A 16,134-nucleotide genomic window follows, 5' to 3' on the forward strand; every position below is an offset into this window, starting at 1 on the left:
TATGCCCCAATTCCTGCTCGTCGAAGTGACCCTTGCGTTGTAGGGTCCTTTTCTGCAAGGACATGGACGAACATAAAAACGATGGAGTGGAATGCTACCAAAATGAACAGTAGCTCAGATTCGTTCACTTTTAGGCTTTCCGTACAAAGTACGGCCCATGTATTTGATAACTGAGATACGAATGTCTTGTTGGACCTGGCAGCCTTTATCTCCATGAAATTATTACTTGCTTCTGTTATCTAGAGAAATGAGGCAGCTTCTGAACAAAAGAGCTGTTCGTGCACAACTTGGGAATTCTGCAATTTTTTTCAGGGTGGAAAGTTCAGGGATTCATTTTGCAGCATCACTGGGCTCTGGTATTTTTTTACTGCGCGGGATAAAAAAGGATGCGCCGTGTTGAGTCCCATCAGGGCTCCAACTTACACATCAGAGCGATTTCTGACAGCGAGCGATGAGCCCGACAGTGAGATATAAGGAGAGATGGGGAGAAACGAGGGACAGAGGGCTTCAGCGAGTACATCACGGCGGATCCAGGCATGCCCCTATCACACACAGTGTATCGTTCCCGCCGTCGAATTAATCTGGAGAGCAGAGCCCATTTATCAGCGAGCAGACGGGGCTGTTCATTTATTTTTTTTATGTTAAAATGACATTTACGAGAGGTTAGGATTACTAAACGGGGACTCGGGGACGTCGGGATGTAGCAGGGGCTGGCTTCATCCATCAACGTCCGGCGCAGCCACTTTGCAGCATACATAAATGCGTGCCCACTCCCTCGGCGGGTGGTGGGAGGGTCCGGTGCGGGCAGGCAGGGGGGAAGGACGATACCAATAGAGTCGGGTCGGAGGGGTCGGAAAGGTGGACAGTGTTTTTTTAGAGCACATACTTACATTTGAATGGGCGGAACAGTGGTGTCGTCAATTCACATAAAAGTGGTGCCAGATTTTGAATCCCGCCTAACCTCAAATGAGCAGAACTATAAAGGTAAATCAAACCAAATGTGGGCCAGATAGTAACCCAAAGGGGCAAGACTCACTCAAATGGCTCAAGCATTGCCTTTAAAGATTATTGTTTAATCCAATTCTCTCATTTTCGCTGTGTTGTGTTATTTTTACTCTGAGCTGCAGGTGGAAAGCGCCGGGACACTCTTTTCGAGTAGCCGTGCGCTATAAAGTCTCATAACATAACATAACATAACATAATAATTTTAATTTGTTTTTTCAAGACCTAAATGTATAGCAAAGCATCCATATTGTTCACAAACTAACCGTTTGACATATTAAGAATGAAATTGCAGATGGTATTGTATTTTGGAGAATAATGTTCTGTGCCTGCCAGTGGCATGGCGATTCTAACTGTGAAACAGTGTTTTTAAACAATATTACCTGCTTCCTTTTGTAATAATTTAGGATTAGCTGAGAAAGCGCTCTGCACTTCGGAAATAATGTGAAATGATTGCTTATAATTTGAAGGGTGGAAAGCTAACATGTACTGATTAGGTGCAAGCACTATTTTACTTTGAACATAATACCATTCTATTTATGAAGAATATGGCCTTTTTCAGTACATCATATTATTTTACAACTTTTAATAATGAACTAGAGTATGCGTAGGTGCTAACATCTGAGAACAGATAAGATGGAGATTCAGAAGTAACAGATAGGGATGACATTAGAGCATTTTTTCCATTTCACTTTAAATGGGACCTGAGCCTGGGGTCTCAAATGGACCCCTTATTCTGTGAATGCTTCAACTTACCTAACCACGATTGTCCCATCAGCAGTGATTAATTTGAGCTGGTGGTTTCGTGGCACCGGCACTTAATTGGTTTCCGGTGTTGGCACCGGCACTTAATTGTCATCACCACAGTAATGACAGTCTGCCACATGGTGGTGCTGCTCATCTAATTTAGAGATGAGCAGAACAACGGCTCTTTAGGAATACAATATACATTGAATATTACTGATACCTGCCTCCCCAGCCATTCCTTTAGCTTTGGGGACCTGAAATATTCTCATCTGTCGCACTTGCAGGCGAGTAAGATGGTTAGTAGTAGTGTTAGTACCATACTTGGCAGCGATGACAGGGACAATGGGTGGTGCAAGCTGCAGTGGCCTCCTGGCCAGAGCCCCGGCACTTATTATTTTACAAATCAAGCACTGCCCACCAGCTCCTCAGGCAGAACTCCCTTAAGGCCTGTTCTTATTGGTGCAGAGGCCCTGTAGTGGAGTGTGCACTTCAGGAACCTCTGCTTGAGCACAAGTGCAGGTCCAAGCTGTGACAGCGTCTGTGCATAAAAAGCAGAAGCCAGCAAGCACTGCGGCTGCTCTGTGAAGAAACACATGCCAGAGAGTCGAGGGTCTCGCGAGCCATCCTGTCTCAGGCCAATACTGCTTGAGCATGAAGACAAGGGCTGCAAACAACAAGGGAGTTGTGTGACACGGGGTGGAGCCAACAAGGTGATGGGCAGAGGCGAAGAGCTCCTCCTGATCCTCAGCCAGTCCATATTAGAGACCGATGGGGAAGCTAAACAAGAGAGGCAGAGACAAAAAGAAGAATAGAAAGGTAACTAGGTGGACAGAAGGTGAAGAAATGTGGGGGAGCAAAAAGAATAAGCACTCAAAAAAGTTAGATACTTCTGAGGGGAGTGGAAGAAGGGACACAACAGAGGTGGCAGTGACCAAAAACAGGTAGGGAGACAGGTGTTTGAATGCACAAGAAGAGAGAGATAACTTTTTTATTTTTAATTTTTAATTTTCAAAGACCTTTATTTAACATCTTGCACAACAGGTTACAATATGAAACATAGTGCTGCAACACATGACAGAAACAAATGGAAACATTGAATCAATCATAAACAGCGTGGAGGCAAGGATACAAGGGCGGCACATCATGGAATGTGAAGCACTATAGCCGAGGACGAAGCGTTGGAGGACGGCAAAAGGCAACAAGAAGGGAGGAATGGGGTGCAGGGGCCGCTGTTGGACATCAGGGAAAGGAGGGGAATACCCATGGGCCAGCACCAAGGCCGCCGCGGGTGGGGTGCCGGCGGGGAGTGCGGGAGAAGACACAGAGGGAGAGGCATTCCGTAGGGGAGGTAGGCAACAAGAGGGCCCCATATATCACATGGCCAAAGAGTAGCCGGCATTAGTTCCCAAAATTCTGAACGTAGCGTCTGACACCGCGCAGCATCCTCGAGCCACGCACTTGCCTTGGGTGCGGGCTTCCGACCTCAATGTATAGCAACTCTACTGCAAGCGAGAACAAGGTGCATAGCCGTGAGACGGTGGGAGGCATCAGGGCATTGTCTAACCGAGCCGAGCAGGCAGGTCAAGGGATCTGGCAAAACAGGCGAAGAGGTTATCTCTGTAAATATGGTGCACATGTCACTCTAGTATGTAGAGACCAAAGGACACAGCCAAGCTAGATGAGAGAAGTCCACCGTGGGGCATGAGCACCTAAGACATCTATCACTAGGGACGATCCCCATTCCGAATTGCTGAGCGGGGAAACGGTACAGCCGGTGTCAACATTTAAAATGGATAAGGCGCAGGCTTTAGTTAGGTTAGGAGACAGGCGTTTAGTCTGCTTACAGCACTACAGCCAGTCCTCTTGAGAAAGATCATTGCCTAAGTCCTCGCTCCAGGCCATGCGGGCGCGATCAGCAGAGATAGGGGAGACCGCTAGTGTGGTGACCTAGCTCTAGGACACCCCGGCGCCGCACGGCCACCAGCTGCTGCGTGTGCTCTCCCTCCCTGCCTGACTGCCTCGCTACCCGTGCGTGACCACGCCCCCGCCCCCCGAGCGGCGTGGTCCCTGCTCTCCTAACCTGCCCCTGCTGTTTTGCCTTGTCAATCTGCTTTTGTTAAATTGTATTGCCTGTTTTTTTTTCTGTATTGTGTATTTCCTTCCTGTTTGCCGCTGTTTTTGCCGCCGTTCACCCTCCCTCCCCGCTTCCCGCCACCGCTGCGAAACCCCGCCCCTTTTGCCTTCTGTACCCTCCCCGCTCCCGCCTCCCAGCTGCTCCGCCCCCCGCGCACTTGGCCATATATGGCGACCGTGCGATGCAGGTGAGTGTGACCTAGCTCTAGGACACCCCCGCGCCGCACGGCCACCAGCTGCTGCGTGTGCTCTCCCTCCCTGCCTGACTGCCTCGCTACCGGCGCGTGACCACGCCCCCGGCCCCCGAGCGGCGTGGTCCCTGCTCTCCTAACCTGCCCCTGCTGTTTTGCCTTGTCAATCTGCTTTTGTTAAATTGTATTGCCTGTTTTTTTTTTCTGTATTGTGTATTTCCTTCCTGTTTGCCGCTATTTTTGCCGCCGTTCACCCTCCCTCCGCGCTTCCCGCCACCGCCGCGAAACCCCGCCCCTTTTGCCTTCTGTACCCTCCCCGCTCCCGCCTCCCAGCTGCTCCGCCCCCCCGCGCACTTGGCCATATATGGCGACCGTGCGACGCAGGTGAGTGTGACCTAGCTCTAGGACACCCCCGCGCCGCACGGCCACCAGCTGCTGCGTGTGCTCTCCCTCCCTGACTGCCTCGCTACCGGTGCGTGACCACGCCCCCGGCCCCCGAGCGGCGTGGTCCCTGCTCTCCTAACCTGGCCCTGCTCTTTTGCCTTGTCAATCTGCTTTTGTTAAATTGTATTGCCTGTTTTTTTTTTTTTTTCTGTATTGTGTATTTCCTTCCTGTTTGCCGCTGTTTTTGCCGCCGTTCACCCTCCCTCCCCGCTTCCCGCCACCGCCGCGAAACCCCGCCCCTTTTGCCTTCTGTACCCTCCCCGCTCCCGCCTCCCAGCTGCTCCGCCCCCCCGCGCACTTCGCCATATATGGCGACCGTGCGAACGCGCAGCGGGCGCGCCGATTGTGCGCCGAAGGCGCGCCAAAGGTAAGCCCGTCTACGCCCGTCCGCGCCTGGACCGCGCCCAGTGCCAGGACCCCTGGCCCCCGCCTAAGCAAGACAACCCGCCGGACCTACGACGCCGCAACACTCTTCGCACTCAACACCGGCCGAATCCCGGGATGCTACCGAGCCACCCCGCGACGCACCTACGGACCCTTCAGCTGCCACGCCTGCAAGTTCACCTGCATCCGGACCTGCCCGGCACCAGCACCGACCAAGCCGAACACCAGCAGCAACCACCTCAAGTGCATCCTGCTCAACACCCGCTCCGTCCACAGACACGCCATCGAACTCTGGAACCTCCTAGACGCCACAGCCCCTGACGTTGCCTTCATCACGGAGACCTGGATGAACGCCTCTTCAGCGCCCGACATCACCATCCCAGAGGGCTACAAGATCACCCGGAGGGACCGCACCGCCAACCAGATGGGAGGAGGCATCGCCATCATCCACAGGAACACCATCCGAATCACGACGAGCACCGACAACACCCTCATAACCGCCGAACACCTGCACTTCCAGATCCACACCGACCCGAAGACCACCCTCAGAGGCACCCTGATCTACCGACCCCCGGGACCACGCACTCAATTCAGCGAGGACATCGCCGACTTCGTCAGCCCGCATGCCCTCCCCTCCGCTGACTACATCCTCCTAGGGGACCTCAACTTTCACCTGGAGAACAACAACGACCGCAACACCAGCACCCTGCTCGACAACCTCGCCAACCTTGGACTCAAGCAACTGGTGAACACCCCCACCCACCTCGCCGGACACACACTCGACGCCGTCTTCTCATCCAGCAAAGACATCGCCTTCAGCCACGCCACGGAACTCCACTGGACAGACCACAGCTGCGTCCACTTCACCTTCAGAAGAACGACGATCCACCACCACCAGCAACAGGTCGCTCGAAGAAGCTGGAACAAGATCACAGCCGACCAGCTCGCCGCTTCCCTGAGCCAGCACCCTCCTGCCAGCTCAGCGAACCCCAGCCAGGCCGCCGACAACCTCACGAAGTGGATCAGCAGCTGCGCGGACGAACTCGCCCCTCTGAGGACCCCGCTCAGCAGACCCGGCAGCAAGAAAGCCCCATGGTTCACCGACGAACTCAAGAGCTCCAAGAAGAACTGCCGAGCCCTCAAGAAAGTCTGGAGAAAGGAACCTACACCGGACAACATGACCGCCCTCAAACTCGCCACCCGGAAGCACCACCAATTGACCCGCACCGCCAAGAAAACTGCATTCAAGGACCGGCTGGACAACAACGCACACAACTGCAAGGAACTCTTCAACATCGTGAAAGAGCTCTCCAACCCCAACGCCGGAAACAACGACATCACCCCTTCGCAGGACCTCTGCAACTCCCTCGCCTCCTACTTCCACAACAAGATCGCGGACATACACAACAGCTTCAGCACCCATCCGACGCACGCCACAACCACATCAACGCCGCCCACCACCACCATCCGAGCCTGGACTCCGATCAGCACCGATGACACCGTCCGCATGATGAACTCCGTCCACTCCGGATCTCCGACTGACCCCTGCCCTCACCACGTCTTCAACAAGGCCGACGCTGTCATCGCACCCCACCTGCGGGACATTATCAACACCTCCTTCGACACCGCCACCTTCCCCGAGAGCTGGAAGCACGCCGAACTCAGCGCTCTACTCAAGAAACCTACAGCAGACCCCACCGAACTCAAGAACTACCGCCCCATCTCGCTCCTCCCGTTTCCAGCCAAAGTCATCGAAAAGACCGTCAACAAACAGCTGGCCGCCTTCCTTGAGACGAACGGATCCCTCGACCCCTCGCAGTCCGGCTTCCGAGCCAACCACAGCACCGAGACCGCCCTCATCGCCGCCACCGACGACATCCGAACCCTGATGGACAACGGAGAAACAGCGGCCCTCATCCTCCTAGACCTCTCCGCGGCCTTCGACACCGTCTGCCACCGCACCCTTGTGCAGCGCCTCAGCAACGTCGGAGTCCAGGAGAAGGCACTGGAATGGATCGTCTCCTTCCTCAACGGAAGAACACAGAGAGTCCGCCTGCCACCGTACAAGTCAGAGGCCACCGAAGTCATCTGCGGCGTCCCTCAAGGATCCTCGCTGAGCCCTACCCTCTTCAACATCTACATGAGCCCCCTCGTGGCCATCGCACGCCAACACAACCTCAACATAATCTCCTACGCCGACGACACCCAGCTGATCCTCTCCCTGACCAACGACCCCGCCGCCGCCAGAGCCAACCTGCACGAAGGGATGAAGGAGGTAGCCGAGTGGATGACGACCAGCCGCCTGAAACTGAACTCAGACAAGACGGAGGTCCTCATCCTGGGCTCCACACCCACCGCCTGGGATGACTCCTGGTGGCCCCCCGCCCTGGTCACCGCACCCAAACCGACAAACCACGCACGCAACCTGGGCTTCATCCTGGACTCCTCCCTCTCCATGACCAGGCAAGTCAACGCCGTCTCCTCAGCATGCTTCAACATCCTGCGCATGCTACTGAAGATCTTCTGGTGGATCCCCACGGAGACCAGGAAGACCGTCACCCAGGCCCTCGTCACCAGCCGACTGGACTACGGCAACGCCCTCTACGCCGGAACCACCGCCAAGCTCCAGAAGAGACTCCAGCGGATCCAGAACGCCTCAGCCAGACTCATCCTCGACATCCCACGAAACAGCCACATCTCCGGACACCTAAGAGACCTTCATTGGCTCCCCGTCAACAAAAGAATCACCTTCCGTCTCCTCACCCACGCACACAAAGCCCTACACGATCAAGGCCCGAGCTACCTCAACACCGGAATCAACTTCTACGCTCCCAAACGTCACCTCCGCTCAGCCAGCCGCGCTCTCGCCACCGTCCCACGCATCCGTAGAGCGACAACAGGAGGAAGGCCCTTCTCCTACCTGGCCGCCAAGACCTGGAACTCCCTCCCAGCCGACCTGCGCCTGACCCAAGACCACCTCTCCTTCAGGAAGAATCTCAAGACCTGGCTGTTCGAGCAGTAACGGCACCCCCCCCCCCCCTAAGCGCCTTGAGACCCAACGGGTAAGTAGTGCGCTCTATAAATGTCACTGATTGATTGATTGTGGCATAGAGCATAGAAACCAGTCTAGGAGGAGATGGGGAAGTGTGTCAGGTCGAGGGCTGCCATCGAAGGAGGGGGCTGCAGGAATGTGGAATGCAAATCCCAACAAGATGCTCTAAGCTGGTAATATAGCAGTGTGTCCATAGGGCCAGACCCAGCCAGTAACAAAAACAAATTGTCACTGGGGTAGAGGTCAGATAGGATGGTCACACCCATGCCAGCCACCCACCTCGCCATTCCTGCTGCGTGCAGTGAGGGGAAAGACGGGTGGTATACGACAGGCATGGCACCGGCGGAGAGCGAGCCTAAAACCTAATATTTGCGTAGACCATCCCAAGCCCAGAGCAGGGTCTCCACCGTGTCGATTTCTTCACGTGGTGGTTTGGAAGGGGTGAAGATCGCGGTCTGTAGAGGCAAGGGGACAGCCAGGTCGGCTTCGACCACCACGTGAGGCTGGAACGGCATCAGATGGAGCCAGAAATGAAGGAAGCTGGCCTGGGAACTGAGAGCGTATAATATAAAATCCAGGGCACCCATCCCGCTGCACGTGAGGGGAAGCGTGAGGATGTCATACACAATGCTGGGCTGACTCCGGCCCTAACAAGGGAGATGATGAGGGAACGGAGAGTGCAAACAAATTGAGTTGTGAGAGGGACGGGCACATTCAGAAACAAATACAGACATTTCGGGAGCACTACCATCTTAGCAATGGCGATACACTCCACCAAGGATAGAGGTAAGTGCCACCAAAAGGGAATCTTGGTCTCCAGCTAGTCGACCGCCCGGCCAAAATTGGCTCTCCAAAGTTCATCCACATACCGACTGAGTCAGACACCCAGGTATCTGGTGGGCTCCAATGCCCACACAAAAGGGTAGTCGGGAGAGAAGGGGATAGTGACATCCGTGAAAGGGAATATAATAGACTTGCTCCAAATGACCTGGATGCTGGACAGATCCCCGAATCGCACGACCTCACGGACCATGGGGCTGAGGTTTTCCTGCGGATGGCGGACATAGAGCGTAACGTCGTCCGCGTACATTGAGACAACGCGAAGCCTAAGACCTTCCTAGTGTGGTGTTGCCTAAGCCTAGCTGCAAGGGGCTCCAGGGCCACAGCGAAGAGCATAGGCGAGAATAGGCACCCCTGCCTAGTGCCCCTCGAGACTCGGATGGGTTCTGAAATCTGGTCATTGATCCGGAGTCGGGCGACCTGGAAGGCGTAGAGGAGTTGAACTTTGCGCAGGAAAGCTGGGCTGAAGCTAAGACGGGGAAGGAGATAAAAAAGGAAGGGCCATTCGAGAGTATCAAATGCCTTGGTGGCATCTAAAAGAGCCGCCACGGCCGGGAGAGCGGAGTTGATCTGATGGAGTACAGCAAAGATCGTGCAGAGGTTATGCGACGTTGCGCGCCCTGGGATAAATCCGGACTGATCCGGGCGAGCAATCAGGTACATAAGGGGCAGAAGATGGGAGGCCAGAAGCTTGGCAAAGATCTTATTGTCGGTATTAATAAGTGATAGGGGTTGATACGAGTCCAAAAACTCAGGGGGTTTGTCTGGTTTTAAAAGCAGCATCAACAAGGCCTCCCGAAGTGAGGGGGAAATTACCTTATTCGAAGTAGTCATTATACATGGCGGCGAGATGCGGGATGAGGATGGGCGCAAATGTTTTAGAGAAAGAAGCGGGTAGACCATCAGCGCCTTATCCCCAGGCAGACTATTAATGGCAGCTAGGATCTCTTCCTTGGAGAAGGATTCATTGAGGTATTCTCAATGACTGTTACTCAGCCAGAAGAGCTCAAGAGTGTCATAGTACTGGTCTAGGAGGTCGCGTGAGGGAGCAGGCCCGGTGGTATAGAGTTGAACGTAGAAGGTGGTGACATGTGAATGAACCTCAGTGGGAAACGTTGTGAGTTCCCTACCTCCGTCCTGCAGTGCTGTGATGTAGGAGACAGCATGAGGTTGTCAAAGAAGATTGGCTAGAGTCTTACCGGGACGGTCGCCCTCGACCTCGCCATAGTGACACACCCTCGCCTCCCTGCCCAGAAATGAGAGTTCCCTGTCAGCTTCTTGTTCGAATTCAGAGAGTTTACCTCAGAGCTGTGCAAGGGTGTCGGGGTGTAGGCTGACCAAATGCTTAGAATCAAGTGTATTTATCTCTCCCTCCAGGCACTCAAGAGTGCCACGGATAGAACCCAGGACACCCGACTGCTTAGAAATGCATTCACCCCTGACCACCACCTTGAAGCCCTCCCACAGTGTGGAGGGGGAGTTCGAGCTGGCATTAAGTTCGAAATAGTTACAGTTTGGATTTCAGCGCAGAACACAGAGTCGCGAAGCGCGTTGGGGGGCGAACATCCGCCTCGTGGCTTGTGTGGGGAGCTGACTCAGACTTACAGGTGCGTGGTCCAAAAGGGTACGTCCCATGTGCTCAACTGATGTGACTCATGCATATGCAAGTCAAAGAATAATTCCCTTTGGGCGAATTAACTTAAACACATAAGTACTTAAAGACAAACGATAAACTCACCAATACAACAAGGTAACAAGGAAGCAATGAAAAATTCAATACACGTGAAAACACTATGGTAAAATTAAGTATTAAGACAATTTATTAACATACATTATATTTAGTAATGTTAAAATCACCCCCCCTCAGTAATGCAGCGGGCCCAGGGAGGAAATGTGTCACCACACCTGCGCAAGGAAGTCGGTATCATTAGAATTAGGGCAATAAATCGCAGCAAGGATCAAGGGCTGGGCTAAAAGGGTACTAAGCAGGATAACAAAGCGCCCCTCGAGATCAGTAATGCCTTGGTGGTGAGCAAGGAGATCCTTCTACGTTAAAGGAAAGACACCCCACGTAAGTAGCTGGAATAGACGGAGGAGTGGATTTCGTCCCAGTGTCAGGAGTGGAGCCTAGAAGCGGTTGTGGGGAGCAGATGAGTTTCCTGGAGGAAACAAATGTTGACGTTGTGGTGAATGAGGTGCGCATGTACGAGGTGGGCCTTTCGATAATCGTTCAGGCCACGGACGTTCCAAGTCCAGAGTGTAGTTGCCTGACTGGATAATCTCGTTCCTCGCCGGAAGAACCCAGAGAGTCCGCCTCACCCCTTTCAGATCAGAGGCCACCGAAGTCATCTGCGGCGTACCCCAAGGTTCTTCACTCAGTCCCACCCTCTTCAACGTATACATGAGTCCCCTCGTGTCCATTGCGCGCCAACACAACCTCAACACTATCTCCTACGCAGACGACACCCAGCTGATCCTCTCCCTCACCAAAGACCCAAACACCGCCAAAACCAACCTACACGAAGGGATGAAAGAAGTAGCCGAGTGGATGAAGAACAGACGTCTAAAACTGAACTCGGACAAAACGGAAGTCCTCTTCTTAGGATCATCCCCCTCCGCCTGGGATGACTCATGGTGGCCACCGGCCCTGGGAACCGCACCCATACCAACGGACCACGCACGTAACCTGGGTTTCATTATGGACTCCTCCCTCACGATGACCAGACAAGTCAACGCCGTCTCAGCATCATGCTTCGACATCCTACGCATGCTCAAAAAAATCTTCAGTTGGATCCCCACGAAACAAGAAAGACAGTCACCCATGCACTGGTCACAAGTCGACTAGACTACGGAAACACCCTTTACGCCGGAACCACAGCCAAACTACAGAAAAAACTCCAACGCATCCAAAACGCCTCAGCCAGACTCATCCTTGACATTCCCCGCCAAGCTCACATTTCAGGTCACCTGAAAGACCTCCACTGGCTCCCCGTCAACAAGAGAATAACGTTCTGCCTTCTCACCCACGCACACAAAGCCCTCTACGACCTAGGACCCGAATACCTCAACACGCGCCTGTCCTTTTACACCCCCACCCGCCTACTTCGATCGTCCAATCAAGCCCTCGCCACAATTCCACGCATCCAAAGATCCACCATGGGGGGAAAATCCTTCTCCTACTTAGTGGCCAAGACCTGGAATTCTCTCCCCACCCACCTCCGCCTTACACAGAACCACCTCTCCTTCAGAAAACAACTAAAAACTTGGATATTTGATAAGTAAAGCTCCCCCCCTCCCTCAAGCGCCGTGAGACCCTCTGGGTGAGTAGTGCGCTATACAAATTTAAACTTGACTTTGACTTGACTTGTTGCCGTCATAGAGCTGTGCCTGGAAGGAGAATGCCGGATAGAGCCATGCGCAACAGAGGAACCTGAGAAGTGTAAGATGTGGTGTACAAGGAGCAATACATCAGATAGCACGGTACAAAATAGGTCAGAGAACAAAAATAATGAAAACAACAATAGGCCTCACAGGAGAGGCCACAGCACCCAAAGAACCCCCCCCCCCAACACCCACACCTACCCCTCAATCGGGTTGAGAGACCAACCCCACCCGCCCAGGGTGCCCCAACTGGGAAGGAAAAAAGCAAAGAGAGAACAAAGGGGAATCATCCTGTAGAGACTTGGCTCGGGGCAGCGTACGCCCCTGACACTAGAACAGGGTGGCCAAGCATTAAGTGATGGCAGACTTCAGGGGAGGAGGATGGGGACACAATATAATCCCTCAAGACCCAGGACTAACCAGGTGAGCCAATAAACAAGTACAATGCCCAGGACCAGTACAGCCCCGCTCGTAGCCAGCAGCATAGGAGATCAGGAGCGAGGGTTGTTATCAGTCATTGTCACTGAGGTCGCCGGATGCAGCCAATTGGGAGTTGGAGGGAGCGGAGAGCTGTGATTTGTCCAGTTATTTCGTGTAGGCCATAGCTGCCCCGGCTCTAGAAAAGTGTGTACCTGCGAACCGTGTCTGACGCATAGCTTGGCCGGATATGCCAAAGAGTAAGAAACATTGTGTTTTTGCAGTAGGTGTTTTGCAGGGAGAAATTTGCGGCAGGCAGCTGGAATTGCTATTGTATAATCAGGGCAGAAGGAGAGTAAGTTCCCCTGATGACGAATTTCCCCCTTTTCCCTGGCAGCTCAGAGGACCGCATCCCGGTCGCGAAAATTCAAGAATTTGGCGATGATAGGTCTAGCAGGAAGACCAGGAGCAGGCCAAGGTCCCAGAGAGTGAAGGGCTCGCTCGACGATGAACATCAGGGACAGAACCTCCCTGAAGAGCTCACCGAGCCAATGTTCAACAAAGTCTACCATCTTGGCTATGTTGGAAGATTCAGGCACACCCGTGATACTCAGATTGCTTCTGCGGGAATGCACCTCCAAATCCTCATTCTTATTTTTGATGTGCTCCAAAACCTTGCCAATCTGCTGGAGTGTGTGGTAATCCTGGGTGGAAGCATCCTCTGCCTCAGACACCCTTGTCTCGACCTGAGTGAGTTGCACATCATGAGAATGCACCCGAGCCTTAACAGTGTCCAGACGGGTGGAGAGCTGGTCAAGCTGGGCGGCAATGCCGGTGACTGTAGATTTCACATCCAGCATGATGGCTTTGAGATCATCCTCATGGGTGGATACATTGTCGGGCTGGGTAGTGGGTTCGCCAGTATCTGAGACCGCCCCCTCCTGTCGTGACGATTTACGCCGATCGAACGCCAGCTTCAATTACTTAGGTCAGACTGCCCCATGATCTGGCACTGATGCACCCTACAAGCTAGGGGGTAAGGAACGGAGGAGCAGCTTGTCGGGAGGCTGAGGCAGACAGGAGAGGCAGGGATAAAGAGATGGCGCCAATGAAGGTGGTGACAGTCAGGCACAGGGGGTAGACCAGAGCGGGCGAGATATGGCGCGAACAGCCGAGCTCCCAATGGGTAACACAGCTCAGGACATGCAGGAGAGCCCAGTGAGGAAGGAGCAGGCAGCACAAATCCACAAGGGAGCCCCAGATGGGAGCAGGAGTAACATGTTTCCGCGGGGTCCCGGGGAGAATAAACTGGCCAAGCCGAAGATGGGAGTCCTGGGAGGATGAAGCGTGCTTGTGAGTGAGCACCGGGCGGGGGGCTAATCGCCAGGCCCCTGCTGAATGAGTGACACCTCAGTGGTGAAGGTGATAGACAGCAGGCAAGGAGAGATCCCTGTCACACAGGTTAGCAAAGTCAGGTGGCCCGGGAGGCGAGTATGCAGTCCACAAGGTATGGGTGGGGGCCGAGCAGGAGAGCGGAATGTCAGACCCGGTGACCCGCCGCAGAGCCAATCCCGGTGGGGGTTGCCCAAACCTGGGAGAAGCTGGCGAGTAGCAATCTCGCTGGTGCAGGCAGCAAATTCTGTGATGTAGGTGGGTGTTGAGCTACGCCGGGCCACGCGCGTAGCGCAGGAGGCGCCAGGCACAGAGGCAGCAGCGGGCAGGCAGGAAGCGATGAGGCAGGCAGGAGCCTGCAGGGACATCCGGGAGTTCACACCCACGGGGCTGCTGGGCAGTGGGCGGTCACAGGAGGCACGCTGCCTGCGTTGGGGGCCCAGAGCCAACAGGTCGAGGCAGCGGGCGCCGGAAGGAGAAGGAAGGCTCCTGCGTTAGAAAGATGGCCCGCGCACACCCTGCCAAGCCGCAGGCACCCACACCGAGACCGACTCACCAGGTCCGACGGAGTGAGGTGGCAGGGCAGCTCTGGTGAAATGGCTTGGTACGCAGGAGTCGGCTAAAGCAGGACGGCGAGTCGGCGACACTGCCGCAACCCAAGCCCAGCGCCCTCTGCACGCCGGCAATAGGGACCTGATGCCGCACCAGGCCCCCGCAGCAATCCTCAGCGTGCTAGCACAGATGGAGACCCAGAAAGACAGTGTGGGACGCCCCAAGGCGAGACGAGTCGGAATAGCCCAGTGCCGGAGGGCAACGACTAAGTAGGACACAGGATGATGTAGGATTATTGGCTTGGCCGGCAGAGTCCACTTAGAGTGCGGCCATTTTGCAGCTGGCAAAGCCACACCCCTCCAGAAAGGAGAGATAACTTGATGGGTATTAGTGTAAGACAGGAAAGAAGTGACAAGCAGCAAGGAGACGAGAGAGAGCATTGGAGAGGAGCAGCAAAAGAATAGATAAACAAGTAAAGGACCATGTGAGGGAATGGAGAAACAGAGATAAGAGAAACAAGTGGCACAGGAAGTTGACTCTGGGGACTTCCCGGACTATGGGAATGAGAGAGAAAGGGGGAGAGGAAGAGAAGTGGTGGGGGAGGAGGGGCAAGAGATCAGTGAGACAGAGGTCAGGGAAGCAGACATGTTCTTGGCTAAATCGTATGCGTGATCTCACACAATATGATGGACATTTATGCTTCTTTGCACAACGCTCTTTGCATTTTCCTCTCTGACGTGTTGTTCAGCAGTAATAATGTTCACATTTAATCTGTGGGAAAGCGATTTGCATATGTCATGGTATAATGAATTACTCATGTTTCATGATTATTTCAAAGGTGTCTTCATTAGCAGTATGATGGGCAATGCCGGAATACTCTAATCAGCTCAACCTGAACGGGCTTTGCTTGAACTGACATTCAATGTCATTACTAAGGTTCTTATTATTCTATTATACATTAACTAAAATAAAGTGTATTCTTGAGAAAGAATCAGGAGATCCTCACCTACACTGTGTGCCAAAACCTACCTCTTGTTTCTTTGAACTCTAGCCTCCCTCTTTTCATTAATTGTTTAGTCTTTTTTCTGCAGATGACCTTAGGAGCCAGGCAGGGCAGTAGTAGCCTGTAGACTCTAGCAGGTGAGCTGAAGTGCACTCTTAGACATCTATGGCTTCTCCTCATTTTCAGTGTGGTAGTTCCCCTGTGCTCTATACAGCTCAACGGGCGGGCGCTGCATCTCACACTACTACCAGTCCCTGGTCTAGCTGCAGTGCCACATGCAGTGAGGTGTGGGCTGGCGCCGGAACAGGCTGCCTTCTGGAGGTGAGCCCCACTCCACCTCTGCTCGCCTCCAGAAGGAACATCTACAGGTCACTTCATGCAGGTCAAAGAAAAGTTGGATGGTGAGGCCGCAAGGTTGGTATTATCCCCACACTAACCGCATTGGTCAAGTATATCTGGGGAAGGCTGGTCGTTACACAGCCTCATCGTAGGTAGTGCTTTCACTGCGTTATACATGTGTGATAACCGTGCAATGCTGGGGACTGGAGCACATGGAGCCTGGTGAGTCAGGAGGCCATGACAATGCCAGTACGGTA

This window comes from Lissotriton vulgaris, chromosome 7, assembly GCF_964263255.1.
Source record: "Lissotriton vulgaris chromosome 7, aLisVul1.2, whole genome shotgun sequence".
Taxonomy (NCBI): domain Eukaryota; kingdom Metazoa; phylum Chordata; class Amphibia; order Caudata; family Salamandridae; genus Lissotriton; species Lissotriton vulgaris.